General features: G+C 35.1%; 1 pseudogene; it reads left to right on the top strand.

The window, feature by feature from the left end:
• The first annotated feature begins 1,068 nt into the window (after window positions 1-1,068).
• On the top strand, window positions 1,069-5,622 carry LOC112001289 (probable LRR receptor-like serine/threonine-protein kinase At3g47570; annotated as a pseudogene).
• The last annotated feature ends 8,384 nt before the right edge of the window (window positions 5,623-14,006 follow it).

Here is a 14,006-nt window from a genome sequence, read left to right on the forward strand (position 1 = left end):
TATTCCTTAGTGTAGATAATAGGTTTTAAAATTAATATATTTCCAGAAATGTAAAGTTTCCTTATACATCTTCTTTTACAAGTTTTCCATATGTAACAACCAAACTTATGAATGGTAATAATTATTCCATTACAATGTCTTCTATTCCCAATAATAAAGATTACTATTCCTAATGTAATCTACATTCAGTGTACCAAACGTACCCCAAGTGATAAACAGCAGCGTGTTCTACTTATTTTAATATTTTGACACAGAAATTTTCAACCTTCCACAATGAATTCATGACTAAAATGAAAAACCAGATATTTTAAATCAAAAATATCTAAAAACTACTTCTTTTTATGTAGAGCTTGCCTTGCTTGACGGTGCTAGAGGCCCAGGCCCCAGGACTTGATGTCCTCACCTTGCTTTGTGGGTTGTAAGCCACTAGTTGAACTTAGGATTGACCCATATATATAAAATATGAAAAGTCTATTTGCTTACATAAACAATTAAAAAAAAAAAAAAAGAAGAAGCTAGTAAAAGCATTCCCATACGTACATGCAAAAAAAAAAAAATTGATCTATTTTAGTATTGGAATTTACTTTTTTTATTCTATATACTTACTTTTCAAAACACCTCACATTAGATTATTTATTTTACACTTCATATCATTAAAATATCAAATTTCTTGATTTTTTTAATTGTTTCTCTTTCTTCATGCACAATAATTACCATCGACTCTCTTTCTTTATCTATGGATACGTAAAGAAATAATAAAAACTAAATGTAAAATGAACAGTATTAATATAAATACACATCATTACTATAGCAACCAGCCAACCACGTATTTTTATATAATTTTGCATGGCCTAATGTATATAAATTTTAGGTTTGATCGGCTAAAATGTGATATATGCAAACACTGATACGGTACAAGTGCTCTAAGTAATAACTTCCTCTTATTAAAATTTTGAAAACACTTACAATTAAGTTTTACTCTTAAAATTTTGGGAATAAATTATGAATTCTCTGCAAATAAATCATGGTAGGCAACATAATTGCTGTAACTCTAGCACTAATCCAATACAATGAATGAGTGAAATGATTTCCGTTCAATTAACTAGAAGACTAATGAGGTGATGGAGACGTCCATGGAATCCAACCGGCAAGGCTTAGTGGGAGCTGCTGATGTGAGAGGTCATTCTTTTATGTTCAACGAGAAATTTTTTTTTTTTCTTCCTAAATGGTGTTATCTTGGTGTGATTCCTAAGTCTTTAAGGCTTTCCCAGACTTTCCTGGCACATTGTGTTTCTGTTCCAACCTTAGCTCTCATTGCAAGTCCACCTTTACCAAAAATATATTCTATATATAGATCTTCACTCGTCCCCCTTACAAAATTGCAACCAAGTGAAGTTGATTGTTCAGTTGCATATCTGGCACCAACAAACAATTTACCAGCTTCCTGCCCCCTCAAGCCAAATGAAGCTTCGCCAAACCAACCTATATGCACTTTGGCCTATGCACCTTTATGTCATTCTTCTTTTTTCTATAAACTTATTGCAACCCACCATTACTGCCAATGCTCCAACAAACGAGACTGATCGTTTGGCTTTGATTAAATTCAAAGAATCTATAACTCATGACCCAGATATGATGTTGAGCTCATGGAATGATTCTATGGACTTCTGCAACTGGTTTGGAATCACTTGTGGCCGACGGCACCAAAGAGTCACGGCCTTGGACCTACAAGGCTACAAGTTACAAGGATCCATATCACCTTACATCAGTAATCTCACCTTCCTAAGGATCATCAATCTCCAAAACAACAGCTTCTATGGCAAAATCCCACATGAAGTTGGTCATTTGTTCCGACTGCAAAAGCTCTATCTTAACAATAACACATTGGAAGGTGACGTACCATCCATCTTATCCAATTGCTCCAATGCCATACTGATAAATCTTCAAGTGAATAAACTCGATGGGAAAGTTCCAGCAGAGTTAGGCTCTTTGAAGAAGCTTGAATTGCTTCGGCTTGGTGCAAACAATCTGACAGGAAGAATCCCACCATCTTTTGGAAATCTTTCATCAATTAGAATTTTCTCTCTAGCATATAACAAATTTGTGGGAAATATACCATATGTCATTGGTCATCTAAAAAACTTAGTCTTTTTCACCATTACAGCCAATAAAATCTCAGGTACAGTCCCTTTCTCCCTTCACAATATATCATCTCTCCAAATATTCTCAGTCTCAGAAAACCAACTCAACGATACACTGCCAGCCAACATTGGCCACACTCTCCCTAATCTCAAATCACTTTTATTTGCTAATAATGAATTCTCTGGGCCAATTCCTATTTCATTATGCAACACATCTCAGCTTCAAATCCTTGATCTTGGTGGAAACAAATTTTTGGGATTAGTTCCAACTAATTTGGGAAATCTGCTAGATCTTTGGGCGCTAGACTTGAGTCACAATTACCTAGGAAGGAGCCTGGATTTCTTAAAATCTTTGACCAATTGTAGTAAACTAGATATATTGGATTTCGATACAAACCAATTTGGAGGTGTTTTGCCTATACCTGTAGGCAACTTGTCAACCCAACTTACTGAATTATATTTTGGAAGCAATGAAATTTCTAGAACTATTCCAGTAACATTAGGGAATCTTGTCAACTTAATTGCCTTGGGCATGGAGTATAATCTATTCATAGGCCTCATTCCCACTATTTTCAAGAAGTTTCAGAAAATTCAACTATTGGCTTTAAATGGAAATAGATTGTCAGGAGAGATACCAACCTCCATAGGCAACCTTACTCAGTTATTCAAACTCGATTTAGATGAAAACAGATTAGAAGGAAGCATACCTCCAAGTCTAGGTAATTGCCAAAATTTGCAAATCTTAGACATTTCACAAAATAATCTTAGTGGATTCATCCCCGCGCACCTTATTGGTCTATCTTCCTTTTCAATACTACTTAACTTGTCTCACAACTCATTTACCGGCAAACTACCTTTTGAAGTAGGCAATCTGAAAAAAATTAACCAACTTGATATCTCTGAGAATAATTTGTTTGGAGAAATTCCTAGCTCCATAGGAAATTGTTTGAGTTTGGAGTACCTCAGCCTGCAAGGTAATTCCTTTGAAGGATCCTTACCTTCAACTTTGGCTTTCTTAAAAGGCCTCAAATTCCTTGATGTTTCAAGAAATAACCTGTCAGGCTCAATTCCAAAAGTTTTAGAAAAGCTTCCTTCTTTAAAAAAATTGAACCTCTCATTCAATGATATCGAGTGTGAGGTGCCAACAGAGGGAGTTTTCAAAAATGCAAGTGCTATATCAGTGATTGGAAATACTAAACTTTGTGGTGGTGTTGCACAACTGATGTTGCCTCCATGTCCTGTTGAAGTCATAAAACCTACAAAGTCCCTTTCATTCAAACTTAAAATTGCAATCACTATTGTCGTTATATTTTTCCTTCTGTTTTCATTCATTCTTTTTCTCATTGGAGGAAAAAATCAAAAAGGGATTCATCTTCATTGGGCTCAACAATAGACCTCCTCCCAAATGTTTCTTATAAAATGCTTTATCAGGCAACCAATGGATTTTCTCCTAGTAACTTAGTTGGGACTGGCAGTTTTGGCTCTGTATATAAAGGAGTTCTTCACCCTGAGGAAAGATTAGTTGCTATAAAGGTCCTTAACCTTCAATGAAAGGGTGCTTCCAAGAGTTTTATGGCTGAATGTAATGTACTAAGAAAGATCCGGCATAGGAATCTTGTCAAGATATTAACATGTTGCTCAAGCATGGATTACAGTGGGAATCAATTTAAAGCTCTAGTCTTTGAATTCATGACAAATGGGAGTCTAGATAACTGGCTGCATCTAAAGATAGATTGGGAAGATCAATCAAGGGTCTTGAGCCTTCATCAAAGACTAAATATTGCAATTGATGTTGCTAATGCATTAGATTATCTTCACAACCATTCTGTGCAACCAATCAGTCATTGTGATTTGAAGCCAAGCAATATTCTTCTTGACAATGACATGGTGGCTCATGTAAGTGATTTTGGTTTAGCAAGACTCCTCTCAACTACTACTGATTCTTCTCAAAAGCAAACTAGTACAATTGGGATAAAGGGGTCTATTGGCTATGCTGCTCCAGGTAACTATCTTTCCAACTGTCTAATTTCATAAAAATGATTATGGATCTTGTTATTAATAGTTTTTGAAACATATTGAATTGTTTTTTTGCAATTATCCTACTATTAATATAAAATTATCTTTGTATTAATATGCAGCATAGAAACACACAAACTCACAACAGGATTTATACCTTGATAAATCATAAATTTCATTAATTGACAAAGCTAAATATTGACTATGCATTGGCCATGCCTTTTTTAGGCATTTACTTCCTCAACTCTATATGTTGTGATGACAGCTTGTCAATCAACTATATCAGATATGGTATAGATGGTCTCAAAACAGATCTAACGTATTGTTTTATGTTTTTTTTACTGCATGTCAACCAACATTATTCAAGTAATGGATGATAATTGGACCTCTAATTTTATTTGAACATGGGTCCAGCGAAGGCATTTAGGAACGCCAATACCTAATGTGTGCAACATATCCATATAAATTGCAAAATAATTTGGTTACATTTTCATAGTACTAACCATTAACCATGTTTCTTGTGCTTTATATAAATCAAAAAATACCTCCCAAGTTCCACCAGAGACCTTAAGGTTCTATTCTAATGTAGAAATTCTCATTTTTTTTCACATGAAATTTTGAAATGATAACATCTGTCTTATCCTTCTTTCTTAAGTTCAAATTCTTTTTGGTTTTTGATGAATCAAATGAATTTTCACTCTCATTAAATCCCAAATCTCATTATAATAAGAACTACAAAATCTTCTTACATATCATAAATTGTAGAGTATGGCATGGGCAGCGAGGTATCAACAGAGGGGGACATGTATAGCTTTGGAGTATTTCTAATGGAGATGTTCTTGGGAAAGAGGCCAACTGATGAAATGTTTAAAGATGATCTCAATCTCCACAATTTTGTTAAGATGGCATTGCCAGAACGACTTGTTCAAATTGTGGACCCAACACTTCTCATAAGAGAAGTTGAAGAGATTCCAGCAACTGCAGTGGCAACTAGAGAATATAATAATGAGCATGAAATTGAAGCAAATGAAGTAAATCAAGAAGCTAATGTGTATAAGTGCTTAGTCTCAGTCCTTGAAATTGGTCTTGCATGTTCCGTGGAGTCACCAAAAGAAAGAATGAATATAGAGGAAGTTAGCAAGGAACTTCATTCAATAAAAAATGCTTTTCTTGGTTCTAGGATTTGAAGAGGTTAGAGAATCCAAGCTGAGGTCCTGCTACATTTCAAATTTGAATTTGCTTAAATAAAATTGCACATGACAACTGTCTCATAAATTGGTGATGTCTTAAGTTGTAATATACTAGCCATTACTGTTTTTTTTTCTTTCTTTTGGGCAGATGATCTTGATTGTATAACTAAATTTTCTGTATTAAATTATTTGAGTAACATATTCGGCTGTTTAGACTCGAACTTACTGGACAGGATATTAATTTTACATGAAATGACAAACTTAACTAATTTTTACTTGGATTGCACTGTAAGAAACTACATTAAAACTAGATTTGTGGATTCCCCTTACTCTGTAGTTGATTTGGCATTTATACGTAAAATATGTTCTCATGTTTGTTAAATCTTGCTTGAAAATTTTAGTAGATGATTTTGTTATCATGTTATGGCACTAATGATGCTCCACATTTTATTATATAGATTTATAAATTAATTTATTAACTTAACAAAATTAATAAAAATTATTTATTATGTGGTTAATATTTATTGTCAACTCAGTTTGTAAATTTTTGTGTTAAAATTAATATTAACTTTAGCATTTTCCTTTTGTTGTGCACTCTTCTTTTGGGTCATACTTGTATGTGCCTATCATTGGGGATGGACTTATGCTTAAACCACAAGGGCCTTGGTCCTTGGCCTTAATTTTTTTCAATTTCAAAATAATTTCTCTTTCAAAATATTAAATTAAGTGGAACTCATTAGATAAATGGTTGCTGTTTAACACTTGATGTTCATAGAGAGTCGCATGACTAAAGAACATCATACTTTGTCAAAAGAAATTTTCACCAAATGAAACTATTAACTCTCTGCTTGAATAAAAACTCCCAAGTATTAACTCCATTTTATTTGGATTCCGCAAACTCTTCAACAATCAAGTCTTAATCTTAAAATTTTGGGAGTCAGGCTATGAATTCTCAAAAAAATAATTAGGGTCAACCCCATATTATATAATGAGTGAAATGATTTCTGTCATACAATGTTCAATTGAGTAGAAGATCTATGAGGTGATTGAGACCTCGATGGAATCCTACTGGCACAAGAATTGATATTCTTAGCATAAAAGAGTGAAAGAAGCACAGGCTGCGCAGTTGGAGCCGGCAAGACAATGTAGTAGGAAATGCTAATTTGAGAGGTTATTCTTTTATGGTCAATGAAGCTGTTTTTATTTTATTTTTGATAGGCCAAGAATGTATTAACCCCTTTGTGATAAATTAATTGATTAATTAGCCAAGTTTATTAATTAATCAAATTAACATGCAATGTACATAGTAGCACAAACAAATCACCAATTAAACTAAGTATGCAGCGGAAAATTGACACGGTGATTTGTTTACGAATGAGGAAAACCTACACGGCAAAAACTCCACCAGGTGATTTTAAGATCACCACTCCCGAGAATTCATAATTATCAAAACAAGCGATTACAAGTAAAGGAATCTCAGTACCTTATACCAACCTACAATTGAACCCTTACCCCAATACCCAATTAGACTTGTTCTGTAGTGACAATCTCTCCTTTCAATGCACGGCTCCTAGTACGTGACTAACTAATTGTGCAGATCCTAGTACGCAACTTCAATCACCAACTAGAGAAGGATGTTGGTTGCAAAGTTCTCTAGTTCATCTAGACGATGAAGATCATAAAGTTGCTTGGTCACAAAAACCCTATGATGTACAAACACAACAGCTTCTTCAAGAATTAGGGCAAACTAGGTTTCCGGTCACACTCTTCTTTACTCTTGTGAAATTTGCTCTTGTGCAACTTGTGTCACCCTTTTCAGCCCTTAAAATAATCATTATATTTGTTTAGGGTTGTGAGAAAAGAAAACTCAAACATACATTCACGGATTGGATGAAAAACAGTCCTAAAAAATTGAACTTCATAAACCTCGATAGATAGCCATCTATCGAGCTAGCTGTCGAGCCACAAGCTTTAGCAGCTTTTAAACCTCGATAGATACTAGCTATCAAGCTAGCTGTCGAGCTTTAATGAACAACACTTTCTAACTTGGTTCTTGGACAAACTTGTATAGTTTTAACACTTAAACTTGAAACATTATTTCTTGAAGCATTAAACACATCCTAGATCTACCCAATTACAAGTAAAGTGCGTTTTGTCAAATGATTAGCCAATTACATAAAATAGTGACATATGTTCCTAACATGTGAAACACATATGTCCTAACAATCTCCCCATTTGCCAATCCATGACAAAATCACAACAAACAAATGAACATATGGGAGAAGTCATAAATCACTCAACTCATACTCACTTGTTGAATACAATAAAATCTATCCTAACACAAACTCTTGAAAAATTTTGCAAGAAGAGAGTTTATGGCAAGTAAACTTTGATAACCTGTATTTTTGAAACACTTTAAACGAAACTCATCAAGGCATCTTAGTGTGAAACGGAACTAATAGATTGCATACAAGTAATAAGAGGCATGTGGAGAAAGAGAGAAAAGAAACAACACATGTAAGGGTAGGTGAAAAACATACATCAATATATATAAAGAATATAAGTACAACGTATGTCAAAATATGTACAAGAATAATGTATCTAAAAAGGAGAGAAAAGAAAAAGATGCATCAAATCCTCACTAAATCCTTCAATATCAACACTCCCCCTAACAAAAATCTCCTATACTAACTCTCCCCCTAACTATGACTACTCTCATAACCAAAACTACTTCTCATTTTTGTCACAAGTGACAAAGGGTAAGAGTGTTAAGTGAACATCTCGTCGGCACTGGAAGAGCTAGCATCTCCATCATCCTCATCATCGAAAGCAGTAGCATCATCATCATCATCCTCATCCTCAGAAGCCTCTGGAGTAGGTGAAGGAGAAGCAACGAAGCCACCCATGACTGCCTGGCGTCGTGCAATACAACTAACATAGATGTTCACCTGACACAACTCATCATTGAGAGTGTCAAGACGAGCATCCATGTGTTGAAGTTGCGCCATGATATCCTTGAGAGTCACACCGCTCATAGAAGAAGAGGGAACAAATGTGGATGGAGCTGAAGGAGTGGGAGGAGCTGCTGATCCAGACCGCCTTAAATGAAACTACGCCTCGCTCCGTTTAACAGTAGCGGCGTCAATGTCACACATAACGTGAAAGTGGTCGGAAATGGGAAAGGGAATAGAAAAATGGCGTAAAATCCTCGTGATAGCAGAAGGGAAGATGAGCTTATCACAAGACGCCGTATCCCTATACACATCTATGATAGAAAGAATGAAATGAGAGGGAAAATCTATACTAAGATGCTCTAAAAGTGAAAGAAAACTGAGCACGGGGCTCTGTAATAGAGATATAATGAGATAAGGGATGTAAAACAAAAGTCATAACCATGTTAAGAAAACGAGGGCCTTTAGCAAAGACCGTACAATGAGTGAACTGACAATCACCCTAATCAGGTAAATGCTCACAAAAAGCAAAAATAAGCTCGTATTTGGACACAGTCCTCAGATGCTCACAACTGGGGTAGTCAGAATGCTCTACCCTCGGGACACGGAGCACATCGGATACAACATTCAATGTGACCACAATGCGCGTACCTCGAACGCGAGTAACAAAAAGAGGTACTAAATAATCAAATCCATACGTGTTGAAGTAGAACTCCTGGATCTGCACAGATGAACAAGTGACGGGGACGTCACACAGTGACTCCCAACCCCACTATGAATGACAGTGGGTAGGTCAATGTCAGAGAAGTCCGACAAAATGACATGGAGTTCCAAATGAATGCCTTGCCTAGAAAAGTTCTCTGAGAAGTCCTTTCGAGCGTCCTCATCACAGAACCGAACATAAGAGAAGGTAGGATTAGAAGAAGAAGTGGATGCCCCGAAACGAAGAGGGTTCCGGGATGGAACAGACTTACGTTTTGGTGCCATAACGCACTAACGTAAACTAGAAAGTGAGGGGGGGGGGGAGAAAGAGACAATCAAAAAAGTCCCAAAATAGCAAAATATATTAAATAGAGAGTACGTATGCATGGGAATGCATGAACATGTGATATGCAAAGATAATTGCATCATGGGCTTAGCCCAATCCAATCCTACCAGCACACAAGTTTGCAACAAAGTAAACACACATCTAAGAATGCATGAAACAATGTTATAATGCAAATGAGATGTGTTGTGAAACTTTAAAGTACTCGCAAGTGTATGAACTATACCAAAGTATAGTTTAACAAGAACGAGGTCGAACCCACAGGGACTTGAATGAACGTAGGAAAATTAAATCAAATCTTAACCAAATTAATCCTAATTTAGTTTAATAAAAATTCGTTGTTTTGAAATTAAATAAACTAAGCAAATAATAAAATTAAGCAAATAATTAAACTAAGCAAAAGATATAAAGCAATAAAAAGATGTAAACAATCAAGGGAAAGGAATTAAGGTTTTGGAATCCGCCTTTTAAGTTGTATCAACATATATTTATGATCATTAATTTTTTCCAACCACTACATGATAATCTAGAAATCAATCTTGCTATCATGGAAAATATCATCATTAAAACTTATGTTTGAAAATCTAAAGCTTGTTCTTCTTCGCTTCTTACGTATAAAATCAAATCATCAATTGTATCCGTAGCCAAACAAATCACAAGATACATCCAATTCTAAAAATCAAATCATAAATTTTATCCATTAACAGACAAATCACAAGTGATATCCAATTTTATAATCAAGAATTAATAAACCAAGTATTCAATTAATTAAGACAAATCCTAAATCATGAGAAAAACATGATTGAACTTATATCTAGAATCTCATTTTAGTCAATTGATATGAAGCAAGAACAATTTAAATCATTAAAGAACAATTATTGTGGGAAAAATCAAATTACATAAATATTACTGATAATCCTTAATAAGGTTTCATCCTCAACCCTAATTATAAATTTAGCTACTCATGATAATTGAAAGAAAACACAAAAATAAAATACTAAACATTAAACTAGACAAATAAAATAAAACTAACTGTTATGGAAGAAAACCAAAGAAGTAGTCGCACTCTCCATGTTCAGCCCTCAGCCCTAGCACTAGCCTCCACCCCTTTTGAATTTTTCCCTGAAGAGCCTTTAAATAGGTCAAGGAATCCTATTACAAGTTGAATTCCCGTTTGGAAAAAATCCTAGATTTTTAGGCTTCACTTAACCGATAATTTTGGCCCATTTAACGTCATAATTTGGGCTTTTGGTAAACTAAAAAGTTGTAACCCTTTATGTTAACTTTCCAGCTTAACTTGAATCATCTCGATTGGACATCTGACCCAAACGTTATACCAAAAATACTAACTGATGTGCAGGCTGGAATCCTAATCCGAATTGGACTTGGATTTGGTGCAAATTTCCTTTGATTTCTTGCTCCAATTGGACTTAAATTTAATTGGGTTGGTCTTCTCTTGAATTCATGCCTGGCTTGATGTAAGTTGGCTTGAGTCAATTGGCCTAGCCCCACTTTGCATGTAGAACCCTTGTTACCTGCAACACAAAAATATATAATCAGTCACAAAATAACATAAAAGTAAGGTTAAATATGTAGATATGTGAGTATTTTATTGTATATATTTCATGCATATCAAGATGCAATGCATGAAGTCTTAAGATCAAAAACACAAAACCCATCCTAAAAATTTTGCAAAAATCTCTTCAATTTGAAAAAATCCCGAACATTTTCCAAAAACCCCAATTTTTACGTTAAAAGATATGAAAATGCATGAAAAAGAAGGATTAAGACACTTACCAGGTGAAGAAAACTTGATTAAGGCCAAAAAATCCTTGAGGAAGAGGTTTGAAGTGAAAGAGAGAAGTTTTGGGAGGTGAAGAGTCTAGAGAGATCGAGCAAAGTGAAGTCCGAATCGCGCTGACCCTATATATAGAAGCTCAGTAATTCTCGACAGATAGATAGGTATCAAGAGGTATTGAGCTTTAAAAAATTTCGACAAATGCAACTATCGAGCAGGTGTCCAGAGGTATCCATAACAAAAACAAGCTCGATGGATCGAGGTAGCTGTCGAGGAGCTATCGAGGGGACATAAAGTTTTTTGATCGATCGACATAGCTATCTAGAGGTGTCGAGATTGCGATAAAAAGCAACTGAAGAGCTCGATAGATAAGCTAGGTATCAAAAGGTGTCGAGGAGCTATCGAGATTGCTTTAAAAATAGTTTTTCAAGAAGAGAAAAACACAGACATAAATGCAATCAAGCATAAAACTCAACCAAGGATCCAAAAAACATTTTAACCTCTCAAAAACATCTCTCAATAAGAAAAATGTAAAGCACATAAATCCCAAAACACACACACACACACACACACACAAAATAAGTCTAACTAATTTTATATTTCAAAAATAAGTTAAGACAGTTTAGTGAATATACATTAACACATGTAAACCTTGTGATGGCTAAATCACATTGTACCTACACATGTATCAAGAGTAGCAAAGAATGTTGCGTGTTGTGTGTGAAAAACATCGCAAGACTGCATAAGTGTCTACATGTTATGACGATTTGAGATATGAGAAAATCACTTGAACTCACACACAATCATAACCGTTTGATGTGAACTATCACCTTCGATGTATATCCTATAACTCTCACATCTCCTAGAAGACACGCTTGCAATCATATTTAAAGCATTTTAATTCTTTTTGCTTTTTATTTTTCTTTGCATATTTTCTTTTTAAGCAAATCATATATGAGTATATAAAAGAGAGAAAAGAAATACCCAATGATGTTAAACTTTTGACATTGCACTTTTGCTATGCCAAAGCATACATATGTCATTTCATGATTAGCGAGAAACAGTGGTGAGATAGTTATTTATGCTTTTCTCTTAGGATTTTCTAGTCCTTCCCGTCAAAAAGAGTGATACGAGTGTTAAGTACAAGAGATTACTTAATCTTACTCATCATAAACACGAGCCACAAAACTCATTTGCTTAATTGTGCATAAAGATGCTCATCTAAGCTACAAGAGATACAACGTTCAGAAAACTTTGTTTCAATGGCCATCCAAGGTACACAAGTACCAATGTACACAAACACATACTGTTTTTGTATTTTTCTAATTTTTTTAATTTTTAAGTTTTATTTTTATATGAAAAACAAAATAAACAAAACTGAAAACAAAAAAACAAAAAAACAAAAAAAAACATGTTAAACAAAGCAAAGCATAAAACTAGACTGACTCAAAACTTGAAAGCAAAACATACAAGTAATGCAAATCCAAAAACAAGAAGAGAGAGAGAAAAAGTAATAGAATCACTTGGAGCCATTTTCCTTCCACACCTTGGAAGAACCTTTCCATTTAGCGAACTCTTGATTTGGTGGTGAGGGGAAAAAGTTAAAACCGTTCAAGTTCGAAATGAACATGAGTGCTTTAAGAAGATCTCCAAGAGGAGCAAAAGAGGATGGAAGCTGATTCTGATCTCCCGACACGATCATGCTATTACTCTTTTGAGTGGCTAGCCACTTGTAGCAATTAAGTCGAGTATGTTCAGCTGTGCCACAGTGATGACAAAAATATTGTTTCTTCTGTTTAGGCTTTTGAGAGTTACCCTCTTAGCTCTAGGGTTTTTAACTTCTTTTTTATCCTGCTTAGGGGGTGCTTCTAAGATAGATTTACCCTTGTCTATGTTCTCACTAACCAAGTCATTTTTAACAACATTGTTCTCAGTTTCAACATTATTAGCAGGAGGAACAAAAACAGTAGTACTAGTAGACGTAATACTAGGAGAAGAGAAATCATACTCTAAACCGATTCGATCGGAAGTTGATTTCTGAAGACTGAGCATCTCATCTAGCTTAGCACTCGAAGTTTTTTCTAGCTGAACTCTGACTTGGAACAATTCTGCCTTAAGCTTCTTGGTCTTTGATCTTCTCAGCGAAGAAATTATTCTCAAATCTCAGTGCTCTAATAGTCTGATTTGCTTTATCAAACTTTGTAGAGATTTCTTCTCACTCAAGCTCCACATCACTAAACTTCTTGGTGGCCAACCTATACATCTTTTCATGCTTTTTTGAGATCTTGTATAACTTTGCATAGGCTGTGTGGATGTCATCTTGTTCATCCATCTTCTCAAACTTAAACTCCATCAATTCCTCTTCTTCATCCACATCTTCAACAATCCCCTCAATAGGATTGATCGTGGTAGTGAAGGCATTTAGAATTCCATCATCTTCGTTTTCTGAATCATCCTCAAGTTCTGTGTCACTTAATGTAGCAGCAAGTGTCTTGTTCTTCCCAATGCTCTTGAGATATGTAGCGTACTCCTGTTTCATGTGTCCAAAGCCTTGACACCTGAAGCACTTTGGTTCTGAGGGAACAGTGTACTGACCGCCATCCCTAGCATCCTTCTTCCCTTTGTCTTGGCTTTTGAACTGAGAGGAACTAGATTGCTTACGATCCTTGTCGAAGCCTTTCCCATTGGCATTCTTCATGAACTTCTTAAATTTCCTTGTAATCTAGGACTTTATCTTAGAATCTTCATCATCTGAAGACTTATTGATATCACTGCTCTTGGCCTTCAATGCCATGCTTTGCCCTTACCCGGCTTACCAATTCTTGTTAATCCTAATTTATAGGTCTGCAGATTACCAACTAGCTC

This window comes from Quercus suber, unplaced genomic scaffold (genome assembly GCF_002906115.3).
Source record: "Quercus suber isolate HL8 unplaced genomic scaffold, Cork oak 2.0 scaffold_915, whole genome shotgun sequence".
NCBI lineage: Eukaryota > Viridiplantae > Streptophyta > Magnoliopsida > Fagales > Fagaceae > Quercus > Quercus suber.